Source organism: Poecile atricapillus, chromosome 1 (assembly GCF_030490865.1).
Source record: "Poecile atricapillus isolate bPoeAtr1 chromosome 1, bPoeAtr1.hap1, whole genome shotgun sequence".
Taxonomy (NCBI): Eukaryota; Metazoa; Chordata; class Aves; order Passeriformes; family Paridae; genus Poecile; species Poecile atricapillus.
In genome coordinates this window covers 159,197,710-159,210,393 of record NC_081249.1, presented here as the reverse complement: position 1 = coordinate 159,210,393, position 12,684 = coordinate 159,197,710, and the positions used below count along the sequence as shown (strand labels likewise).

The window sequence follows — 12,684 nt, the reverse complement described above, 5'->3', positions numbered from 1 at the left end:
CAAAGCCCCGCTCGGGGCGGGGCCGGGCCGGGCCGGGCGGGGCCGGGCGTCGCTGCCCTCCGCCCTGCTCCGCCCTGGGCTGGGGCTCAGCGTGCGCCCACCGCCGTGCCCGAGGCGCGCTGCCGCTGGCGGGGCGCTGCCGGGCGGGCGGCGGTGTTGCTGCCCGCGGGCGATAAGGCAGATAAGGGAGATAACGGAGGTGGCTGTGGCCGGGCGATAAGGGGGCGGGGCGGGAGGGCGGGAGCGGGCCCCGGGGGGCTGGGGCGGGGCCACGAAGCGACGGCAGAAGGGTCGCCGTGAGGGGCTGGGGGCTGCGCGGTGCCTGCCGGAGGCTGCGCTCGGGCTGCAGGGACGGGCGGGGCCGGGGTGGGCGGCTGGCCGGCCTCGGGGGGTGGCCCACAGGCGATAAAGCACTGCTGGAGCCAGGGACAGGTGTTCGTGTTGACATAGCTCTGAGGAACGGAAGAGCTGGGATGAGCTTTCCAGGTAGGAAGCAGTAGGGGCTGGAGAGCGTATTCGGATGCTCCTGCAGCACAAAGCAACAGTGAAGGATGGGCTCTTGTGGAACCGCGCCGCTAATCTAGGGGTGTGCTACGTATAGCCAGTCCTCTTCAAGGGAGGGGCCCACCGGGCTCTTCTGCCTAGGAAGAGGCAAAATACACCGTACCTAAGGTCTGGAGATGCACCACAAGTGAAAGACAGAGTGTTTTCCTCTGCTTCATTGCCTGGTTTTGTTTCAGCTCTCCTATAGTGCTGATAAGTGTGAACTCTCAGGGGAGGTTATCCACATGCTGCAGGAGACTTGTAACCCTGTTCTCCAGTGTGTACCTGCTATAGTGGTTGTGTCCTCACCTGTTAGAGCTAGGCTGTGTCTTGCCGTAGACAGGACTGCTGGCTGTGTTTTTTCACCACCCTGTAGTATTAATCCATGTTGAAAGCTCCAACATAAAAGTATTCTGTAATTTAACCAAGTACAAGAGATGTGGACAAATTACTGGGTCAGCTGTTGAGGAACTGTCTGAAGGGCATCTCAAAAAGCTGTTTCATTTAGCACTCCAAACAAAAGGCTATGGTTCAGCATCAGTGTGGGGAAATGAGGGAAAATACATGGTGGTTGCCATGGAATTTGATGTGCCCTGAGAATAGGGTATAACGTTTACAGAGCTGGGTAGAGGATTTCAGAGAGAAATTCCACTTCTTCTATAGTGCTCTGTAGGCTGTTGCTCACATGAGATCATTTCTGAAACCAAAATACTTGAATACAATTTTCTGTTGAACATAACATTGCCCAAAACGCTGAAAGGTTGGTATTTTTTTTTTTTTTAAGGAAAATTAGGCTAAATGTGTATCCCAGCTTCTGCCTTCCAATCAAATCACCAGTATCACTTCACATAGCCTACATTAACTTCTGTATACTTAAACATATAAGTTACTGAATAAGTATTTCTTTTGAATAGGGACCTTAAGCACTGCAGATTTATCACCTCTGTAAGGTTTTAATTGTTTTTATTGCCTTGCCTTTTACTTATGAGCAATTGACTGTTGGTTGACATTGACTCCTTATATCTAAAGAGGCAGCAAAGCCTGTGATGGGAATCACTCTACAGCCCCTGAATAGGCACATTTTGCAAGAACAGTTCATAACTTCCCATGTTCTCAATCCCTTCTCCCCCAGTGGTCCTCAGTCCCTCTAGAGACACAGGACTGGTGCCAGCCATGTGATGGCACAGGCCTATTGGGGGATGTCATCTGTATGTTGCTTGGGGAGCAGGTACATTTCCAGTAACAGCACTGTGGAAAAGACAGGGTACAAAGACTTTAAATGCTTCTTTCAGAGCTGTATTGTCTTCCCTGGCTGAAACCAGGCACAGCTGTCCATAAAGGCAAGGATGCTTGCTTTGATTCTGAGCTCCAGCACTGATTAAGGGCTGGTAGTTCATATAGCCTTCTGTACCTCAGCTTTTCTACCTGTTATAGGGAAATGCTAATAACCCTGACTTGCAGCCAGAAATTTTGTAAAGATTAGCTGACATTTTTTGCCCATTAGCAAGTATTCCTTCTTAAAAATAAAAATAGTTGTAGTAGAAGTGAAATACAATTCTTGTATGCTTCATGTCTTAAAATATATTCTCAAGTCTTAGTTGGAGGAAATGTAGCTGATAAGTATCAGCAGACCTCAAAATAAGCTTATCAATGGATTTTTGTTTCAGTTTGTATTGGATAATTATTAGGCACCATCCCTCCCTTCTGACCATCGCTCAAATAATTGGTCCATAGAAGGGGATCAGTATTTTAAGGCAGTGCATGGCACTAACCTTTATGTAGCTGAAAAAGGATAGCGCATAGCCATGCCAAATGTGCCAGTCCCTGCAGTGGCGACTGGAGTGGCATGTGAGGTGACAGCAGAGGACAGAGCTTCACTTCCCCTTCTGCACCATGGCTGCTGTTGCTCGCAGTGCAGGGTGTGTTGTGCGCATTAAACACTGCCTTTCATTTCTGGCAGCACACTGTTGTGGCTAAGATGGTGAGGGACCAGAGGGCATGCAATTTCTATTTAATAACAACAGAAATTTTTCATTTACCTGTGCTCTGTAGAGGAAGACTGTGCAAATGCTCTGTGTATATCACACCCGAGAATGGTTTAAATGGGTGGAACTTAGTTAAGACAGAGTTAAGTTTTGCTGTTAGTGAAAAATTAAATGACATTGATAATGGATTGAAATCAAGGCAGAACTTACTGGAATAAATAAGTTATTTTTAAGATATAAAATATTTGATAAAAATGTGCAAGTGATATACAGACCACTTGAGAAATAAATTCTTTCATCTGTTCTTCTGTGTGAAGTGGGAGTTTTGTCTCTATTAGAGAGGATCCAAAATTAGTTTCTGCAAACATAGAATACATGGATAGTGAGTGATAGTGTTCCCTTTGTTTTATAATGTCTTCTAAATTTTTATTAAGATTTTTTTTTTTTACTTCTGACAGTCATTTTGCTGTCGTTTTGGGTTTTTGCTTTTTTAATCTTCAAATACAGTGTCTTTGTGATCTTGTGTAGGACCAATTAAAACATTTAGCAGAGATTTCCTCTTCTTAATGGCAATTTTAGGCCACTGTTCAGTTACAGTTTCTTAGTGTGAACTGGAACATCTCAATGACCTTAAAGGTTTTTTTTCCAAAGTACATAATATATGTAACACTGAATGTTGCTCAGAGCATGAGTAGGGGTTGTGCTGTCTTTATCCAACTTGGCCTTTTTGTGATCTAAGGTTCTCTGTGTCACTAACTTCCTTTTTCTGTAACTGTTTCGAGCTGGGTTCCCTTTTTTTTATTCCTGAAAGAGCTCTGTGAAAAGCCTTATGTGACACATCAGCATATTTCTGAATTTATTTCCCAGACTACTTAGCTTTGAGGCAATTACCTAACCTTGTTTGGTTTCTTTAAGTGTTTTTAACATGTCAATTCTATTTAATTCTCTGTGTGTTTGGAATGCTTCTTCCAAAGGCACCTGTAATTTTTCTAAATCGATTTTTCAGAACTTTGCCCATGAGTCATTCAGTGCCTGTGTATCATACTGGATAGCCTGCAACAAATTAGGTGAACTGCCTTTTAAAAGTGTTTTTTTTTTTTTAAAAAACAAAAAAGTGTTTGTTTTAAAAGTGTTTGTTGTTTCCCCTTCCCCTTCCCCTTTTTTTAACTTTTCAGTTAAAGATAGAGGGGTGAACCTCATGGTCTACATGGTGTTTATTTGTGTTTCCCCCCGTGTTTAGTTCTCTCCAGCTCACAGTACTCCCTTTAGCCTATTCATACAAATGTCTTTACGCTGCTGAGATCACAGTGTTGCTGAGCTGTTTGCATGTGTTGCAGTAGATCTTTGCCCCGAGCAGGAATTCTACCTTTGCCCCAAAATTTATTCTTGCCTTTGCTCTAATCAGGACTACCTATGCAGATAACAGCAAAGCTTTTGTTGCTTGATTACAGCACGTGTAATGTTTAGTGTGTCTGGGAGATCAATTGGCACAGCAGTGCCAGAATAGCCCTGGTTAGTTGGCAGTTAAGAATGAATTCAACAGAGACTGATATAATGACTCCATACATTTTTCTCTTCAGTTGCAGTCATTCTGATTTCTTTTAATGCCTAGGTCACACTTAAGGGAGAAGAGACTTAGATCAAATCAAGCTTTAAAATATCAGCCAGTATTTATGAGACTTCTGTATTTATCATAGGATCACAGAATTGTTTTTGTTGGAAGGGACCTTAAAGATCATTTGCTTCAACTCCCCTGCCATGGACAGGGATGCCTTCCACTAGATCAGGTGGTTCAGAGATCCATCCAGCCTGGTCTTGAACACTTCCAGGGATGGGGCATCCACGACCTCACTGGGAAACCTGTTCCAGTGCCTCACCACTCTCACAGTAAAGAATTTTTTCCTAATTGTTGATCTAAACCTATGGTTTGAAACCATTCCCCTTATCCCATCACTACATGCACTTGTAAGAAGTCCTTTCCAGGTCTCTTGTAGCCACCCCAGCTTTGAGTACTGAAAGTGGATCTACAGGAAGGAACACAGTCTGATATGATTTCACATCAAACTTCACTGAAAGGAATATAAATATAAATATGAAAACAATGTACTTAGCAGGGAAGGAAGAGGGCTTTTTTTCCAAAGGGTGTGTGGAACCCAAATTGTAAAAAATTGTGCCTGTTTTAAAGTTTATTAACTGCTCAGTGAGCTTTTGGATAAAGGTAAGATTTTATCATAAAATTCTTAATTTCCTTTCTGTCTATCTGATATTATTTTCTAGAGATGGAGAGAAAACCGGCTCCTATCCCATAAAATATTTTTCTTCTTCTACACTGCTACAGAACAGACACTTTTGAAAGATGTAACTGGAAACAGAATAATGAATACACCAACAGATAGGGTATTTATTTTTAATATTTGAAAGAACTGCTTTCAAATCCCAGCCATGCTTTGTGTGAAATAGAAATCTAAATGTAATGTTCCTCACACCCAAACAAGTGTGCTGAGTTTTGTTTAACATGTGAGCCTGTCTTACGGGGGTTACAGTGAGCATTCAGTTGTACATGCAAAAGGCACCACTCCTGTACTCACCAGCTCAGGAGCTTATGTGGAGCCTTAGGTTTAATTCCCCGTGCCCAGTCTCGTGCATGCAGTTTGAACTTCTGTCTTATCATTAACTCTGCTGATTGGCAGTACATTTTGGAATTGGTGCCTCTCCCTTTTCTCAGAAAATCCTTCTTGAAGCTGCGTAACCTTTCTCAGCAGAAGTGTATTTTTCTTCAAGAAATGTCAATAAAGTGGCACTTTCCAAGAGCAAAGTTATTTTCTTATGATATTTTTTTATAGTTTTCCAAGTCAAATTGATGCTGATCGGTTTTCTCTTCACAGCTTGGTCCTTAATGTCTCCAGTTTTAACTTTATCATTTAGTAGTAAAAGATTTTAATTTTTTTTTTTTTCCCTGATGTCCAAGATAAAATTATTGCAGGAAAGCAACTTTGAAGTGCTGCATGGGTTTTATAGTTCTGCATGCATTCCCTTCTCTCTGGTACTCAGTTCTGTCTGCACTTCCCTAGTTTTCTTGCTTGTATGCCTAGAGCATCTTCACAAAACATGAAAGGGTTACTCTTCTCACTCTTCAAGTGGAGAAAAGAGGTGAAGAACCAGCAAGTGCTTTTAGTTGGTGAAAAGACACCTGAGCAGGCTGTGTGATCACTGACCTCATGAGCCAGGCAACCACCTCCATGCAATGACACCTTAATGTACCAGTACTGACTGGCTCATACAGGTTCAGCAGTGCTGTGCCACATGTGTTTCCTGGCTTGGGGATCTGCAGCTCAGAGCACTCTGCATTGTCCTCTGCTGTGAACTGTAAACATGTCCTGAATGATTTGTCCAGGATCCCGCAGGAAGACAGTGGTAGACCAGGGCTATAATGCGAGTTTTCTCCTAAGCAGCAAGCCAACCTTCTTTATTTTGGTTTCTAGGCTGCATAAATTCTGAATGAAAATTCTGTGCATATGGAAAGACCAATATTTTTTTGAAAGTAGGTTAATTCCTATAGCAAGGTATGTTTGGGGGCTGGAGAAGACTGATTACAAAAGGATTAGCTGTGCTAAAGATATAGTTTATTTTCACTATTGGAAATGCTTTATTGATGTTAGAGTAGAAATGCATAGATCAGTAGGACTATAGTGATCTGCTCTGTTATGTCATAGACTGAAAAGAATATAGGAATTTGTTAATATTCTAATACATTGAGGAATGTATTAGAAGAGTATGAATGAAAAGTTTAATGAAAAAGAAGGGTCTATCACTATTAACAAATGGTGCATTGTTTTTGTCAGTGTTAATCTTCTGGTTCTTGATTTCCCTTCCTTCCTTTTCCTTGTTACTGTTTCACAATCCTGTCATATGTTCCCTGGTTTGCCAAAACCTGATAATCTAGTAAGTATACTTTCCCATTCAGTTTTGCATTACATTTTTTTAGGCATTGTATGAAATGTGCTTGATGCCACACAGTGATGTCTGTTTATACAGGGGAGATAATTTGTCATTGCGGGTTTTGCAGGTAGGGTTGGGGTTTCATGAAAATTAAGGTATAGTACAAAGAGCTGAATGAGTTTTTTCAACTGGCTGTAAATTAAAAAGGTACCTTTTCCAAGGGAATATCTTATAACATGTGTGGAGAGAGATGGCAGGTAGTCGGCTTCATTGGGATAGGGTTGGGGTGGGATTAAGGTGCAATTTAAATGCGTCTATGCAATTGCACACAGTGTGGGGAATAACCATGAAGAATTAGAGATGTGTAGGTGCCTGCAGGGCTATGATCTTATTGGCATCACAGAGATGTGGTATATACATCTATATCTAGTGACTTTGTCCCTCTGGTCTGCTCTGGTGAGATGGTAAGCCCCCCCCGGAGTGCTGCATCCAGCTCTGGGGCTCCAACACAAGAAGGGCCATGCAGAAGATCAGAGGGCTGTAACTCCTCTCCTATGAAAGCAGGCAGAGAGAGCTGGGGTTGTTCAGCCTGGAAAAGGGAAGGCTCTGGGAAGAACTCCTAGAATCCTTCTGGTACCTAAAGAAAGACTATAAGAGAGCTTGAAGAGGGGCTCTTGACATGGGCATGCAGTTAATGGACAAGGAGGAATGGCTTCAAACTGGAAGAAGAAGGTAGGTTTAGATGCTAGGAAGAAATTCTTTACTATGAGAGAAGTGAGGAACTGGAGCAGAGAGAAGTTGTGTCTGCCCCATTCACAGAAGTGTTCAAGGAAGGCCAGGTTGTGTTAGCAGCCTGTTCTAGTAGAAGGTGTCCCTGCCCATGGCAGGAGGCTTGAACTGGATGGTCTCTAATGTCCCTTCCAGCTCAAAACATTTTAAGATTCTATGATAAGGAATATACTGCAGGGATCAAGGCTCAGACTTAGAGAATATAGTGGACTTTGCAGCGGCTTAAGAGGCGATTCTTTCCACCCAAGTTGTTAACTTTGTTGCTGTTTGAATTTGAAATTAATTGAACAGTTAATAATTCTGTGTCTGTAACTACGGAGTTGATATTTTTACCCTCTCCAGCTGAAAGTGGCGCTGAATCTGTCTCGGCTTCAAAACATCTTGACCTATGTATTTGAAAGCTACTTCAGGCTTACAAAGAGGCTGTGTTTGGGAAAACTTTGTGCCCTGTTTTGCGTGTTCTCTATTTCTCCGTAGTGATTCGTTAGCTTTTTTTTTTTTTTTTTTTTTTTTTTTTTTTTTTTTTTTTCTCCCGGTTGTTTTTCCCCTCGGGAGTAAGTTACTGTGGTGGTGGGCATGAGACAGAAATGGATTGAGTGACATCTAGTGGTTAGGAATGAAAATATGTAGGATCAAGTTTTTCCTGCCAGAACAATAAAAAGTAAAGCAATTCCTAAAAACGGACTGGAATTAACTTAGAATCTAGATAACTTGAAATTTAGAGAACATTTCCAATAAGTGAAACTTCTTCTGTCAGCCTCTGTAACTTTCCTGAATGATATCTGAAGCCAAGGAATAAATTTGATGTCTGGTGCCAGGGCCCAGTTACTTTCAACCCATTCTAGTGTCTTGTCGTGTCTCTTTCCCCTTTCATTGCTTGTTTGGTTTTAGGAATATTTTTACATGGCTCTCCCTTTGCCACAACCAGAATGACTTTAGTATCATGCAGTTTTCTGATTATTAAAATTTTTTAGGTTATTGGTGAGAGGTGATCGCATTAATAGCTCTGTTGTGAGAAACTGATCTGCTGCTTTGTACTGCTGAGAGCCCAGCTGCCTTATTTGTTACTCCCAGTGTTAGAAGAGGTGTCTCTTTCCACTGTTCACTTCCACTGGGAAGGATTCTAGTCCAGTTCTCTGCTGTCTCAGACAACTGTATCAAATCAATTCTGTCTAAGGGTACAGAGTGGACTAGACCTGTATGATGCCTGGTGGAGGAAATGCATGGCTTTAATAGGTTATTTCCTCTTGTAATTTCCAATTATTTCTCTTCTAGGCAACTGGACCAGTGTAAATCCTCTTGCTATCAAATAAATACTTATGAATGAATTCCAGCTGACTAGTGTCCATTGAAATGGGAGATAGATAAAATCTCTATCACTGTAGGGCAGTGCTTGTCTTCTTGTGTTATACAACACTATGCTTTCCGGTTATATTTGGAATGCTGAGAAATGAGCTAGTGTATGGTCATATTTTTATTGGATTTCAATGATGAAAATGTTGTGCCTTCCTACTTTCCTTGCAGGCTTCAGAGAAAATGGAAACAGATTTTTCCTCAGACTTGAGAAAGGAGTGGGCTTTGCTAAAATTAGATCCATCTCTCTTATGCCTTCCTGGGAAGTCACAAGCATATTCAGAAATCCGCCCGCCCATTCACCATAGTATGAAGCTGGATAAGTTGTTTGGTCAAGTTTAGACTAGTGACCACTACATATGTTACAGAAAATTCTGGGAAAAGAGGTGGCATTTAATAAGTAGGAGGAGCAGTAGCTATTGTCAATCCATCTGGTCTTATGACTCTGATTGGGCCTTGCATACATCCAGATAACTCTGGCCAGCTCAGTTTCCTCTCACTATTTCAGGGGTGTAGAAATGGAGAGAGGAAGATAAAGGGACATGTGGCACATGTGCTGTGTGTGTTAGTAACAGTATCTGTCACAGCTGCGGGATCTGAAAGGAAAAGGAAGGAAGCAGGTGAAATCTGTTGTGCTCAGAGGAAACCAGCATGTGTTTGAGTGCTAGCAAATGACAGATTTTTTTTCTTTAAAATCTCTGTTCTCATATTGTGAGAGTGGGACAGGCATGCCATTATTAGATACCATCTTTATGAAGCTGTAAATTGAGCTTACTTGGTTGGTTGCAAGTTTTGGGGAGAAATTCATTTTGCAATAGGGACAAAGGTGCCATCATTGAGTTCCTCTGGAGCAGGGAGTATTATGGACAGGAGCTGCATGTAAGGAAAAACAATAAGGGAATTTTTGCAAAACTTCAGTAGTTATAGATACCAGGATATAACAGAAACAATTCTGAATTTAGGTTCAATGCTCTGCAGGGCAGAAGCAATTATTCAATGTGTATGCCTATGGCATTATTACTTTTGCACAGGTTTTTAAAGTACATGTGGTCTGACAGTGATTACAGGGGATGCCATGTCAGCTGCCTCTCCTGCAGTGAGTCTGGGCTTTTAGGCCTACAGTGGCAATGACTTTCTCCAGTCATGGCTTCATGCCTAAAAGTGTAAGAAATACCTTATTTTGTCAAACCTAAGGCCCACCTAGACAGATATCTTTGCCCTGGACAGTAACAGTAAAATCTCTGGGAGGTACACCTGTGGTCATTCCCTTATCCATTTTGGAACGACTGTCAGTAAAATAATTCTCTTTTTATTGCCTGCTTTTTTTGTCTAGCCTGCTGATATTAATGGTCTCCTAGTCCCACATCACCAAAATTTCCCTACAGCTGTGTTTGCAAAATAAAATTATTTCTTTTGTTTGTTTGAAACCTGTCTTGCATGCAATTTGAGTGAGTGCCCATACTTGTAGTATTACAAGGTTTGGTGACTAACAATCTGCTCTCACTTTCTCAACTACCTTCATGATTTTGCAGTTCTCAGTTGTAGCCACTTCAGCCTACATGTCGTCAAATTAAGGAGAGAAATCTCTCCTCATAAGGCAGCTGCTCCATCCCTTAAATTCCTGCTGTACAATTTACATGCTCGCATGAAACTCGAGTGCTTAAATGTGGATACAATTCAGTCTCTTGGTAGCTACATTTCCCAGCTGTCTGTCACAAGGCAGAGTTGGCTGCCCAATTAAAACAGCCACAGGGATCACAGCATAATTCTTTTTTGAGCACCTTCTATCTGACCTTTTTTAAAGCTGTAGCAAGCAAATTCCAAGAACACTTGTATGATGAATGGCAGCAGCTTGCACTGTTTGTAGGTGGAGACTGGCAAATTCACAGCTATCCTTACGGATGTTCAGCTTTTTCTGGGTCTGAAACTAACTGTTACAAAGGGCCAGATCCTCACTGGTTGCTTGTAGAGTTTCTGGTCATTTGGGTTACAGTGCTGGCCAGACACCCATTTGTCCTTTTTGTGTGATTCCTGCTGGTGTCAGTGCTGAACAAATAAAGTAACTTCTACTTTAGTAGAAGGTAGTTAGTAGCCTTGCTGTACCCTTGGGGATACCCATGGTAAGAATGTGGTCAGCTGCAGGGCAGATAGAGGTAGCAGCCAAACTTGGAGGCACTTGCACTGATTTTGTCCAGTACCTTGATGCTCTCTGTCCTGGGAAGTGGATCTTTAGAAGAAGTCAGTGCTGCAGGCAGCATCTATCAGTTCACTGGTCCCTGGAAAGGGTGGAAGTTACCTTCCAGTGGTGTGGTTATAATAAAACCTATCATTCTTGACTTCTGGGAGTTTATTGTATATTAAGATGTCTCAGTTTATTGAAAATAGCCAAAATATTTTTTTATCTATCAATTGTAGTAAATTGATGAGTTCTTTCTTTCGTGGATGACTGAGTTGCTCCTCTTGGGAACCCATGCTGAACAAAGATCCTTTTCTCAGTTTTTCAGGTCTTTTTTAGATCCTGTAACTGATCTGACTGAATAGCAAAGGGAAAGCTGAAATGCTAAATTGTATTATATTAGTAGGAATCAAAGGGTGCTAAGCTTAAAGATAAAGATAGCTAAGATTGACACTTGGTCTAATCAAACAGGTATGACTAGTCTGTTAGGCAAAAGACTGCAAATGGAAATTTGCTGTATTTTTTCTATTTTAGAAAGGTAAAGATTTAAAGAATGGAATGAGAGCAAGTCTTGCTGTTAGATATTAATACAAATCACTGAATGTGTCCACCTGCTCTCATCTTATTGTTGACTTTGCCCTATTCATGTGCAAACAGCGTGAGCTACAATGTCTTGTGTTGCAGTGACCCTGACTGTGTAAGGCACGGGGCACATCTTCTCTGTGAGGTTCTGTAAACACAGTGCTGTGAAACCTCCAGCACCTTTTCTAGATGCATTCTGAATTGGAGTGTCTTCCTGTTTCTTAATATGAATAATACACCCCAGAGTCAATTTCCCATGTCTCTAGCTGCTACATTCTCCCTGCCAAGAATGTAACCTTGTTCAGCCTTTGCACCAGATGGTGTCCTGGAAGCTTTGTAGGTCAAACTAGGAAATGACTACATACCAGAATAAACTCCCTCAGAAAACTAGTGAAGAATAAACACACAACACCATTGCTTTAGCCCTGATCTCACATCTTTTGTTCTCAAAACACCTTCTATATCTTAGGATATAAAACTGTCACTATCAACTGTAGACTCAGCATAGTTATTACAATGAATGATAATTTCCCTTCTCACGAATTCTCACTATTTCACACCAGCAATTATCTATCTCTTTTCCTGAACAGAGAGACCAGCTGCTTTTTCTATTGGATGCTATACTTCAATGCCTGTTGAAGTCAATGCAGAGTTCTTGTACTCAGCTGTACTCAAAGAGGATTTTTTGGGTTTTTTTTCTTCAGTTCTCGTGTTTCGTCTAATAAGAGATATGTTGGTGTACAAACCCATCTTAGAATAATTTGCAGCTACAGCAATGCTAATGGTGTAAGGAAAAAAAGTTACTCAATTGCTTCTGTGATGAAGGGCAATTGCTCCCTCTGCTGTGTAATCTCCTGCCAGAAGCTCTGCACTTGCAGTAGTCACTCAACTTTGCTTTTCCTGTGACACAGTTATGTTGCTGGGTGTTGGTTCTGTGTGCATTTTGGGAAGCCCTCAGTCCCTGGACTTTCAATACCATAACACTAATTTTTTTGTTACAACAGTTAAAAAATAATAGCATTTTTATTTTTATAAATATTGACATAATAAAAAATAAAAAAATAACTATAAAATAGTTTGAGTTATGCAAGGTATCACATTTATTAATTTTTTTAATACAGCATTTCTAGGGTTCTGGTTATATGAAGTCAAAGAAACACAAAGAAATGTTCAATTTACATGAAAATGGAAAAATCCTGTACTTTCAGCAGATTTTCATGTACAGAAAATACAGTGCTCCTTGAGAACCTTCCATATAGCATAGATGGTGTCAATAAAATCCCTCATTTTTATCTATGTAGCATAGACAGAGATAAT

At 41.3% G+C, this 12,684-nt stretch overlaps 1 long non-coding RNA gene across 1 annotated transcript; it reads left to right on the top strand.

Annotated features, from left to right (window-relative positions):
- Positions 1–308: 308 nt before the first annotated feature.
- Positions 309–12,363, top strand: LOC131572794 (uncharacterized). The gene is made up of 3 exons (XR_009276052.1): positions 309–486; positions 8,781–8,932; positions 11,962–12,363. It is a non-coding gene; the product is annotated as an uncharacterized LOC131572794 (long non-coding RNA).
- The last annotated feature ends 321 nt before the right edge of the window (positions 12,364–12,684 follow it).